We start from the raw sequence: 12,070 nt of genomic DNA, 5'->3' as shown, positions 1-12,070 counted from the left end.
AGCAATAGCAAAAACCAACATAAAGCTCCTTTAAATGCACTGTTATGGTATATGTATGCTTACCAAATTAAGGGTCAACACAAAATGAAAAAACAAGGGCGTGTTGAAGATGGCGTAGCATGAGTCATACCATCAAAAGTTTGAATAAAAATGATAAACAAATGCTTTTACTTCAGTTCACTGTCTGTGTATCTGTCCAGAGGAGTCAGTGTGCAGCCTTTGTTGACAGGTATTTTACATGTCGGAGCAGGTAGGTGTAACTAATACCATTAATGATGGCTTCCAGGGATCTGGCAGTGTTGGCTCACCTGGCTCATTGAGACACCTAACTAAACAGAGGTATAATTAATGATTATCAGTGTTCAAATAATGGAGCGGATACTTCCCATATTTGTGCCTGGAAGAATATTGTGGCCCCCTTAAAGCGGACTGTACCATTTCTAACGTCTCATCTGCCTGCCTCACTCTACCAGCGGCTCCATCCTCAGCTCTCTGCTCCTGTGCATCACACAGTAGCGCTGTGTAGTAAATGTAAGTAGCAGTTGCTAACTATCTAACTTGTTTAATACACATAACTTTCTTACCATCAGAGAGTTGAATTAGATTATGCACAGTATCTAGGGATGAACACTAATGTTAGCTAGTTTCTAACTTTAGTCCTAAGTTACAGTTAAGCTAACTAATGTTAGCTAGCTGATAGCACACTCTTTCATTTCCAGTGTTAGCTTGTCATTTTCATTACCAATATAAAATGTCATATATGATCTAATGTTATCAAACACTGGCTCTCAGTCATGAGCAGTGAGACGATGGAGGATCGGTTGTTGTAGAGATATGTTTTGACATCAATGTATCGTTTATTATTGTTTATTAGAGTCTTTTATCTTTAACACTGTCTTTTTTCACTCAGGAATTCAGGAGTTTTACCTGCTGGGTCATTGAACAACATTCAAATATCTATGTGCCCAACACCTCACTTCACTGGAGCATGTGTCTGCACTGTACTGACCTCCCTTTATTATTGTATAATTTGCACACAAATGAGAATAATTAATAATTACATAATTTAGTAATTACACACACTCATACTTTTGTTAGAATAGCCACTGATTCTGCTCTGAAACATTTTCAGAACATTTCCGGGTCCAGCTCCTGGATTATAATGAACCCAGTCCAGAGTGAAACTGTTTCTTAGAGAGTGTTTGTTCCCTTGTAAACAGCTGGACGGCTGACAGAAGTCTCTCTCTCTCGCTCTCTCTCTCTGGTGGTTTTCGGACCTCCCTCCTCTCTCTCCCTCACCCCCCCTCCCTCCACTGCAGCAGCAGAGTGGGCCAAGCCGACTCTCCGCCGCCCGGAGCTCATCTCCAAACCACCAAATCACATCTTTCACCGGGAGATTGACTCTCAGCGTGCTAAAATGTCAGCCTAAAACTTTTACTCCTCTTTTCCTGAACGTTTTTCCTCGCAGTGGATGCAGAGCTTACATGAAGATCTTTCCGGACAGATGCTGGATGGATTCTTTTTTTTTTGCTTTTGGTGCGTAAAACTTCCAAGTAGGTTAGTGGAGGAACCGGAGAACTGAGAAGTCAAAGTCTGTGAAAAAACGGTGCGTGTTTGAGCCTGCGTGAGTGTGTGAGTTTGCGTGAGAGAGGAGAGCCGTCGAAAGGTCGGAGAGAGTCTGATCCAATGCGTCCGGAGCGGCCGGTCAGACAGCAGGAACAGCGGAGCACGGCACAGAGAGAGGGAGGCAGGAGCTGAGATCTGCGGGGTCTGCAGGGACTTACCGGCTGCTGGACGTTCATGTCTCCTCTCCCCACCGGCACCGAGGTACACACACACTTTCATTTGTAGCTAATTCAGTTTTGCGTTTCTTTTTTGATTTATTTATCTTTTTATTTTGCATCCTATAAACAGAATGAGAACAGAAATCAGAGCTGAAACAGATGTGGCCGGGGTCCGGAGTGGACCTCTCTTCAAATTAAGAGAAAAATACCTTAACATGTATCTGTGAAATAGAAATGCAGACGAAATAAAAGAAAATAAAAGACCAAATACTCAGGGCAGCACCAAGCAGCAATATCTTCAAAGACTTGAACAGTTTTCAAAATAAAAGCCAGCAACTCCAAAGTGCTCTCGATCGATCACAGATCTTAATGTGGAAACGTGTAAACGAATGTGTGTGTGCACTTTGTTACTGTTCCCATCATGTGTCACGGTTAAATCATAATTAACAGCTGATGGGTGATGAAGTCAGTCTGTCCCCACCTCAGAGGAACAAACACCTTTAAGTCAGATCATCGTGGTCTCCAGGTGAGTCCAGTGATCTCCTGACTGTACCTCAGAACTCAAAATGTCCACTTAAACACAAGAAATGTCAAATGTGAACATGCTGTTTGTATTTACTGATGCCTCTCCTGCTCCCCAGAGAATGAACCTTTTTCATCTTAATGGCCCCTGAGTTTTTCCATAAAGAGGCCTGAAGCAAACAGTTAAATCATGGCTTGTTCTGTAAAGTCACTTTTGGAAACAGTAGTGGGCATTGCAGCCTGTAGGGGGCACAAGCAGGTCAAACCATTTTAAAAAACTGCACTAAACTAAACTAATCTGATGTCATCCGGACTGAGGGGTTGTTCTGTGGAAGACAACAGCATCTCTCATAATGTAGTCTGACTCTCTGAACCAACGAAACAGCCTTTTTGTTGGTTTTCCCTCCCTTTGTTTCCAGGCTCTCAGTAGCATCACTTTGTCTTATCAAGGCATGTCATACATTGTTATTTTCAGAAAGCCATCACTTTGCATGTGAGCTTTATTATACAGCTTTTTATGAAAAAGTTTAATGGATTTTAAAGTGTCAGGGCAAACAGGGAGTTGAATATGATGTTTTTAACTCTAAAGGGAGACCGAGAGAGACGACATGAATCTGATCCCCTCGTCCTGTTTGCTCTCAGTCTGTCACTTTCCCTCTGTCTCATCTTTCAAACACTTCTTCTAAAAACAAACTTCCAACACAAAAAAATGTGGAATGTCAGCGAGATGGAGAGAGACAAAGAGAGACAGAGGACTGGTTATGACCAGTCAGACTTGCATTTGGGTCAGTAATAAGATCTGTTATTAGACTCGTGATTAAATGAGTGCATTTGAAGACAAAAACATTTGCCTCTACTAAAAAGTTGTGCGTGTGTACAGCCAATATATTTTACTCCATTGTTTCCAAAAACTATTAAAAACACATCAGAGATCCACACTGTTACTCTGGGTGACATGTTCCTTCATCACCATGAACACACACTGTAATTTATTTGGACTCAGTCTCACACACGCTGTCCTGCTGCCATAATTACTCACTAGAGGAACAAATGTGGACTAATCCGCCGCTGAAAATAGTCCCCAACAAATGCACTGTTTCCTCCTGTTGGTTTGATCAACACTACAGTGAGCAGCTGTTTAGGGAAATTACTGAGACTTTTAAAAAGTAAAAATGATGTGTTGAGAGATGGACTAACACACTGCTGGTTTCTCCTGACAGTGTGAAAACATAGAATAACAACAGTCTTATCCTTTAATTTAAACCTTTTATTCTGAAAATCAGAGAGGAAATCTAGTTTTTTGACAGGTGAAACAAAACAGGATGAGTGAAAATCTGCCAATACCCTGACATGCAGACACTAATAACACACCACTTAACTGATGGCGTGTGTGTGTGTGTGTGTGTGTGTGTGTGTGAGAGAGAGATTGAAGGCTGGAGGCTCACTGGGGATTGCATCTCTGGGCGTCAGACAATAAGGCCCTTTGATTCCTGACTAAGAAAAACATTAATGGAATTATAATTGTTTGTGTGCATGTGTGTGTGTGTGTTTGTGTGTGTTGGCAGGAAGATGCCAGCTAAATGCCAGCATTGATCTTACTAATAACATTCTTTGTAAAGAGCAAACACACATCAAAGTTTAAAAAGGACTCAACACAACTGGGTTAAGTTGATCCTTATTGATTCAGTGTGTGTGTGTGTGTTGACGTTCTGAAGTCAAGAAACATATTTAGTTTTTTTTTGTTTGTAAAGGAACAAATTTGTTCATTTACTCTGATTTTTTTGGCTCCACCTTCATTTACTTTTAAATGCTGATGACATCATTGCGAGTTGACAAAGTTTCTCTTGCTCAGATCTGGGCTCAGTTTGGCTCAGTTTGTCAGTTTGGGTCCGATGTTACAAACACTACATCTTCTGTCTCGAGCAGGTCGACAATTATATTCCAATGATGTCTTGTGACCCTGGATGACCGGCGAGAGGGTGTGTCTCCTGGTGTCAGCAGAGAGTCTGTTCCTACAGAACCTTCATTCATGAGGATCCTGAGTCACTCACTCTTTGATCATACAGGATTCATAGAACTGTAGTTACCTCTGTAACTTTGGTCGACTTCCCTCATTTGTCTTTGTTTCTGCTGCTATTTTCTTCATCTTCCTCCAAAGAAGTCAGGTTCTGTTTGGCTGCCAGGTGATTTCTGGGAGATGTCAATATCCTTTTGTGCCATATTTAATCAGTTCTCAGTGTTTTATAGTCTTTAGTCTTGAATGAATAAAACCATCCAGTATGATTGTTTGATGTTTACAGTGGATTTAAGAAGGTGTTTTTTTCTGTATCAACAGACATTATTTTGTCTTATCTTTATGAACAACTAGTGAAAGTAATTTTCAAAATGAAATGATGGATTGTGGAGACCAATTGGAAGCAGAGCTGTGTGATAAAGAACCAATCGAAGCTGGACTCACAGCTTAGTGTCAGCAGAAAACTGTACACAGCGTCTTGTTTGAAACAAAGATAAATGGCAGAGAGACTCAGAGGGGATGGAGGGATGAGGGGTGGAGGGGTGGAGAACTCAGAGAAAGTTTGTCAGAATAATAAACATGTAGCAGGATTTTCAACATGGACTTGTTGACTTTAAGACACTGAAGCCTCTTCCTCTTCCTCCGCTTCTTTCATCCCTCCTACTCTTTCACACCTCCTGTCTCGCTCCCTCCATCATCCAAATAAACTCCCCTTTAACCTCTTCAAAACAGACCTCTAGTCCTGTTTGTTCCTTTTCTCTTCTCCTCTTTTTCTCTTTTTCTTCACCCACTCTCTCCTTTCACTTTTCTCTCTCATACCATCGCTCCTCTTGCCTTCTCTCTTTCCTTTGTTCTGTCTGTCTGCTGCTTTTTCTCCTTCATGCAAACTCAAGTGGACAATCTGAACATGTAGATGAAGTTTTCTGGTAGTTTTAGCTGGATGTGTCTTTCTTGTGCAGTGATCAGTGCTTTGGACTTCTTGTAAAATGCACGAGAAGCAGTTGAAAGGTTGGGATTTTGAGCCCCATCTAATGTAATTCAGTGTTCATTGTATTGGCTCTATGGCGCAGTGGATAGGGTGCTTGTCTTTGAATCTGAGGAGGAGAGTCAGAGGTTGTGAGTTTGAGTCCAACTAAAAACCAAGTTTTACCAAAGTTGTCTTCACTGATGTTGGGGCACAGGTAGGAGCAATTTGGTTATTGGCTTATCATATTAATGATTATCAGTGATAATCACCAATATATATATATAAATGTTTACTACAAGTAGTAACCTCGGGACACCACCCTGTCACCAGGGACCAATGACCAAATTGATGGTTCAAAATACAGTCTCAGAAGGTTAATTGAAGGATGAATTCAAGCACTGACTGTTGTGAATCCAGCTGTTATCACAAATATAGTCACAATAATCACCGACAACGACGAGTTAAATTATAACAGTATTTATTAATAAGAGTAATAATTATTCAAAACAACATTACTTAATATTAAACCGATTATAATTCAACTATAACTAAAACAAACATTTGTTACTAACTAGATGATTTCAGGCAAAACACATATGTACAACCGTGTGTGTGTGTGTGTGTGTGCGTGTGTGTGTGAGAGAGAGAGGGAGGATGTGACGAGGTCACGTGAGTGACGTGTCAGTGGGAACCAAGATGGCGGCAGAGTGAGGTACTCGCTAGAGCCAAGATGGCGGCTGGCCGCAGAGCGTGAATGGCGTGAACACGAGAACAAAGGGAGGGGCCTTGAGCCTCACGTGTATGACGCGATCACACTCTAGGGCCTGAATGTGAGAGAGGTGTGGATGAGGTGCGTGGTTGGAAGGAAAGAGGGACAATAGAGGTGAAGAGAGGAAAGAGTCCACAAGAGATCGTCACCACAGTTAATAATCACCACAATATCACTACACAATAACGGAGCCAGAGAACCGAGCTCGTCTGGTCGGATATTGGTCCTTTAACTAGTGATATTTGGCTTATTAAGCTGATCACAGTGAACGATCTAAAACAACAGGATATGCAGCACTTATAAGTCAATAGCACAATCCAACACGCTACACTAATTTAACATCAGCCTCTTACTGTGAGCTGCTCCGGTCCTCCGGAGTTAGAACAGAAAGTCTCTGGGTCTCCACAGCTCGGTCCTCGGCCGGGAGCTCGGCGGGTCGTGTCTCTCTCCTGGCGATGACTGTGATGAGTTCCTCGGCGGCAGCGGGAAGATCACAGATTAGGGACGGTGAACTTTGTTTGTCATTAACAAAGTCGGCGCTCGTCCTCACAGGACGTGAAATCAGCTGATTGCACAGTGATCTACTTCGGATCCGAAAAGAAGAGAAACACAGCATCTGTGCGCTCGGCCTGCGAGTTGAGGACTGTGACCTGGGCTTGAAGAAGTTCTGGAAGAGGTCAGATGTTTGCAGATTGCTCCCTTTCAGCAGCCGAGTCGCGGAGAGAGCTGGAGTAGCTCTCTACTGTAACTGGTGCACGGGAATTAAGCGCAGGAGGAGGGTCGCAGCGCCGCTTTTATTACCTGAGTGACGTCACCGGGGATCCCTGCTGGGAATGCCTGGCCGCGGCCAATGCCGTTGCAGAGTTTTCTTTCAAACTCCAATTTTACACATAGGTGTGAATTGTGGGGGTGGTTTTGGCCCATAGCCTGGAGGGAAATGTAGTTCATTCCTTTGTTCTCGCCACGAGGCATGGCTCGAGTCAGGCTTCAGGAGAAGCACGCGGGCCTCTCTATTGTTCCCTTCAGGATGCATGGTTTGACACTCAGGCCTTGGAGTGGCTTGTAGGCCTCTCCATTGTTCTTCTCAGAATTCATGGCTTGCGATCCCAACACTGAGGAAAAGCAGCAGGTAAACTGCAGTTTTACAGGCCGTGACATGTTTGTCAGCAAAGACACATCAAGCAGCACATGTATGAAATCCAGTGGCATAGATACTGAAGTTCCTGGGGCTCTGTGGAGCAGTGAGCTATGGAGATTTCATGTTTAGACGACGTAAAAATGTGTGTTAATGAGTTGAGCTTGATTGTGTTGGTTAACACAACAGAACTTGACGTGCTGACAAGCCTGTTCTGGTTGTGCCCAATCAGGGACTTTCAATCAGGGCACACATATTTATGAAGAGAGTTGCATCAGTGATGTTGACCATCAATGCAAGGCAGTACGTTGTGAATATTCTCTTCCTCTAAAGAAACATTGTGAGTACACACCAAAACACCACAGCATCATCAGTGTGAAGATCAGGCTACAGCATCATACATTCACTGATGGTACAAACATGTGAATGTGCATAGAGCATAGACTGTAACTAGATGTAGACTCTGGGTCTGAAAAGTGAAGCCAGTGCTGAAGAGCCTTAAAGCTGCATCTATCTAATGACCATCAGGGGGCGACTCCACTGGTTGTAAAAAGAATCTGATTGTATTGAAGTCTATGTGAAAATATCTCTACTTCGCACCGACTTATTACCTCAGTAAGTGTTTTCCTGATGAGTTCATGGTCTCAGTCTCTAGTTTCAAGTCTTCTTCAATACAACATGATGTTCATTTTTGAAATGATGCTCCATTTAGACGAAAATAGACCATAAAGCGGAGGATGCATTAGGGCGGGGCTACTGTGTGATTGACAGACTGTGCCTGACAATCAGGATAGAGGACAGAGCAGGTCAGATCCACCCCTCTCTCCTCCTCAGCTCCACCTTCTCCTCCAAATATGGTTTCTTCTGGTTTCAAAAAACTAAGATGGCGACGGACAAATTACAAACTGGAGGCTTCAAAACGACGGTTTACAAACTAGTGGGTGATGTCACAGTGGGTTGACACTTGACATAGTTAGCTATAGTGGTTAGTGGGCTGGTAACATTACAAGCAGACAGATTTGGAAATAATTGATATATCGATATTGATATTGATATTGATATTGAATGGGATAAACAGTGCATCATCTTGATAATGTTAACTGCAGACATAGGTCAGACTAATATTTTGGGTTGTGAGCTCCATGAACTGTTTAGATGAGAACAGCAGCAGCCAGCAAATGCTGCTCATCTGACTTCAGCAGCCCTATGAGACAAGAATGAGATGCCCAGGTGTTTGGGTGTTAACGTGCCAAAATAAGACGTCTTAAGGTGTAAAACATCAACCTGTTAACAAGGATGTTGTCTAAACACAAAATCTCCAAGATGTTATTTGTGCAAATGGCGTTCCATCATTATTAGATATTGTAACCAGCAGCTGCAAACCTTCAATCACTTTGCTTGAACAGAGAGGCTGCTAGTGTGTGGATTCTGTGGTGCAATGCACAGTGTATTGAACATCTCATGAGAAGTGATTCAGAGGTTGAGGGCTCAAATCCTACGAGAGTCAAACTGTAGAGAAGCATGTTCAGCTGAAGCTTTTAGCTAAATGTGTTGAGGAGCTTGAACACACTTTATTTTGGGCTTTTAACAGCAGTGTGGGTCTCTCTGTTCTCTCTGCTCTCTTTCATCTGACGGAGTAAACGCCTTCCTACAAACACAAGGAGCAATTGATGTCACAGACAAACAGAAATCAAACGCACCCCAACTATCTCAAGTATTTGGAAGCACATTTAATATCAACCCCACGTAGGATAATTATGGGATGTGGGAGGATCGTTTCCTCAGTGACCAGTGTTTGTCGTTTATAATAATTAGTCCGACAATTTTGCATAGTCTGTGGTTAGACTCCCTCCCTCTCTCTCTCTCTCTCTCTCTCTCTCTCTCTCTCTCTCTCTCTCTCTCTCTCTCTGTGTGTGTGTGTGTGTGTGAGTATGTGGCTCAGGCGACAGATGTATACCGCAGTGTTTCCAACCTCAGAGCAGCCCAATAAACACAACAGACACACATATAAATGCATGGATACAAACAGTGAATATATATGTTCATTACATAGGTTCTGGTTCTGGTGTATCTGTTATGTGACTCTGTGGCGCAATGGCCAGCGCGTTGGACTTCTAGTTTAGCGCTAAGGGAGTGATTCAAAGGATGTGGGTTTGAGTCCCACCAGAGTTGAAACTTATGGCTGTGATGATGAGACTATGCAGCTTAAACAAGAGCTTTCATCAAGTACTGTTGTGTCAGTAATATACAAAAGTGTAAAGTGTGACAGATGATGACAAATTTAAGGTGAGATGAGTCAACAGATTTATTTGGCAGATAAGAGGAGGGGAATTCAGTAACAGTCTCCAGCTGGACTTGAACCAGGGATGTTACAGCTTACAGCCAGCGCCTTAACTTGAGGGACCCCAGGGCACAGTGGTGCTTGGTTTTCTGATTGCTCTGGTGTGAGGCTCTGTGGTGCAATGGACAGTGCATTGGACTTTTTGTTAAACAGAAGAGAAATGATTCAGAGATTGTGGTTTTGAGTCCCACCAGAGCTGGTCTTTCTGGAGAATGATGGCTGACTAACAGAGCAGTGCACTTTAAATGATCCCCTATAGACTGTGTGATAACAACTGTCTTTCAATTCGCTTCGCACAAGAGGGTTATATTCAAGGATAATTCAGTCTTTTTACAGCCTGGGCTTTTATTTAATGGTTGAGATCTGAGAACAGCAGAACAATAGTGTAATGTGTTCACTGTGTTTGTGGTTTAAACCAGGTGTGTGAGGTTGGTGTGGAGGTTCAGGTGTGTATGTGTGTGTGTGTGTTTGACACCTTCTAATGTCTGTCTGTATACTCCCATCATGAATCACTGCTCCCTGTCTCTGTCATTCCAGACTTCCCATAAAAACTTGTCTCTGTAATTTTATTTTTTCCACTAATTTGAGACACACACACACACACACACACACACACACACACACACACACACACACACCTTTTCCCTGACTGCAGTGTGCTCACTGCATGTTATTAGCCACACAAAACTATACAAAAGGCATAAATACATACAGGGAATTTCCAAACACACACACACACACACAGCGTGTATAGTTTTACAGTGTTATCTGCGCAGCAGCTGACGACAGTTTTACAGCCTCACCTCGATGGTTCAACTGTCCACTGAGACGACTCTGCTTCCAACAATACAACACAGGACAAAGAGCAGGAGAAAATAGAACAGAGCAGAATAACAGAATAATTCTGTCTCTCATGAGGAACACAGTGTTCATGTGATGTTGTTGTAAAGGTCATGTCAGGCTATGCCACAGTGTGTCAACCACTACTGGACATATTGTCATGATGTTTGCGTCAGAGTTTTGTGGTCCCCTCAGGATGAACTTTTCCTCCAGCGCCATCATCAGGTCACATTTTAATTTGTCCAATACTTTTGGTTTAAGGATAAATATCTGCTGACCTCAGCCTCAGCTGTACTTTGTGTTTTACTTTGAGTTAGCATGCTAACACATGAAACTATAAATATTTGAATTAACATGTAGCTCAAAGTCCTGCCTCACAGTGATGTTAGCATGGCAGCAAAAAGCTAAGATACAGTGCATCCCGAAAGTATTCACAGCGCTGCACTTTTTCCACATTTTGTTATGTTACAGCCTTATTTCAAAATTGATTTTTTACCTCAAAAAAAAAAAACAAAAAACACACAATACCCCATAATGACAAAGTGGAAAAAGTTTGCTTGAAATTTTTGCAAATATATTAAAAATAAAAAACAAAAAAAAAAATCACATGTACATAAGTATTCACAGCCTTTGCCATGACACTCAAAACTGAGCTCAGGTGCATCCTGTTTCCACTGACCATCCTTCAGATGTTTCTACCACTTGACTGGAGTCCACCTGTGGTAAATTCAGTTGATTGGACTTGATTTGGAAAGGCACACACCTGTCTATATAAGGTCCCATAGTTGACAGTGAATGTCAGAGCACAAACCAAGCCATGAAGTCCAAGGAACTGTCTGTAGACCTCCAAGACAGGATTGTATCGAGGCACAGATCTGGGGAAGGGTACAGAAAAATTCCTGCAGTATTGAAGGTCCCAATGAGCACAGTGGCCTCCATCATCCATAAATGGAAGTAGTTTGGAACCACCAGGACTCTTCCTAGAGCTGGAAGCCCGGGCAATCTGAGCGATCAGGGCAGAAGGGCCTTAGTCAGGGAGGTGACCAAGAACCCGATGGTCACTCTGACAGTGCTCCAGCGTTGCTCTGTGGAGAGAGGAGAACCTTCCAGAAGGACAACCATTTCTGCAGCACTCCACCAATCAGGCCTGTATGGTAGAGTGGCCAGACGGAAGCCACTCCTCAGTAAAAGGCACATGACAGCCCACCTGGAGTTTGCCAAAAGGCACCTGAAGGACTCTCAGACCATGAGAAACAAAATTCTCTGGTGTGATGAAACAAAGATTGAATTCTTTGGCCTGAATGCCAAGCCTTATGTCTGGAGGAAACCAGGCACTGCTCATCACCTGGCCAATACCATCCCTACAGTGAAGCATGGTGGTGGCAGCATCATGCTGTGGGGATGTTTTTCGGCAGCAGGAACTGGGAGACTAGTCGGGGTCGAGGGAAAGATGAATGCAGCAATGTACAGAGACATCCTTGATGATAACCTGCTCCAGAGCGCTCTGGACCTCGGACTGGGGCAAAGGTTCATCTTCCAACAGGACAACTACCCTAAGCACACAGCCAAGATAACAAAGGAGTGGCTTCGGGACAACTCTGTGAATGTCCTTGAGTGGCCCAGCCAGAGCCCAGACTTGAACCCAATTGAACATCTCTGGAGAGATGTGAAAATGGCTGTGCACCAACGCTCCCCATC

At 43.1% G+C, this 12,070-nt stretch overlaps 1 protein-coding gene and 1 non-coding gene across 2 annotated transcripts in view; both read left to right on the top strand.

The window, feature by feature from the left end:
* Nucleotides 1-297: 297 nt before the first annotated feature.
* plekhg2 (pleckstrin homology domain containing, family G (with RhoGef domain) member 2) overlaps nucleotides 298-12,070 on the top strand; it is a 96,461-nt gene continuing 84,688 nt past the window's right edge. The window contains exons 1-2 of the mRNA XM_071495932.1: nucleotides 298-531; nucleotides 1,320-1,827. The gene's annotated coding sequence lies outside the window, so the exon portion shown is untranslated. The remainder of the gene's footprint in view (nucleotides 532-1,319; nucleotides 1,828-12,070) is intronic.
* On the top strand, nucleotides 9,272-9,363 carry trnar-ucu (transfer RNA arginine (anticodon UCU)). Its single transcript is given in 2 exon segments — nucleotides 9,272-9,308; nucleotides 9,328-9,363. It is a non-coding gene; the product is annotated as a tRNA-Arg (tRNA).

This window comes from Trachinotus anak, unplaced genomic scaffold (assembly GCF_046630095.1).
Source record: "Trachinotus anak isolate AG129_WGS33_773 ecotype Australia unplaced genomic scaffold, CSIRO_AGI_Tana_v1 ptg000014l, whole genome shotgun sequence".
NCBI classification, from domain to species: domain Eukaryota; kingdom Metazoa; phylum Chordata; class Actinopteri; order Carangiformes; family Carangidae; genus Trachinotus; species Trachinotus anak.
The sequence above is the reverse complement of the archived record's forward strand: the minus strand, read 5'-3'. Positions and strand labels throughout refer to the sequence as shown.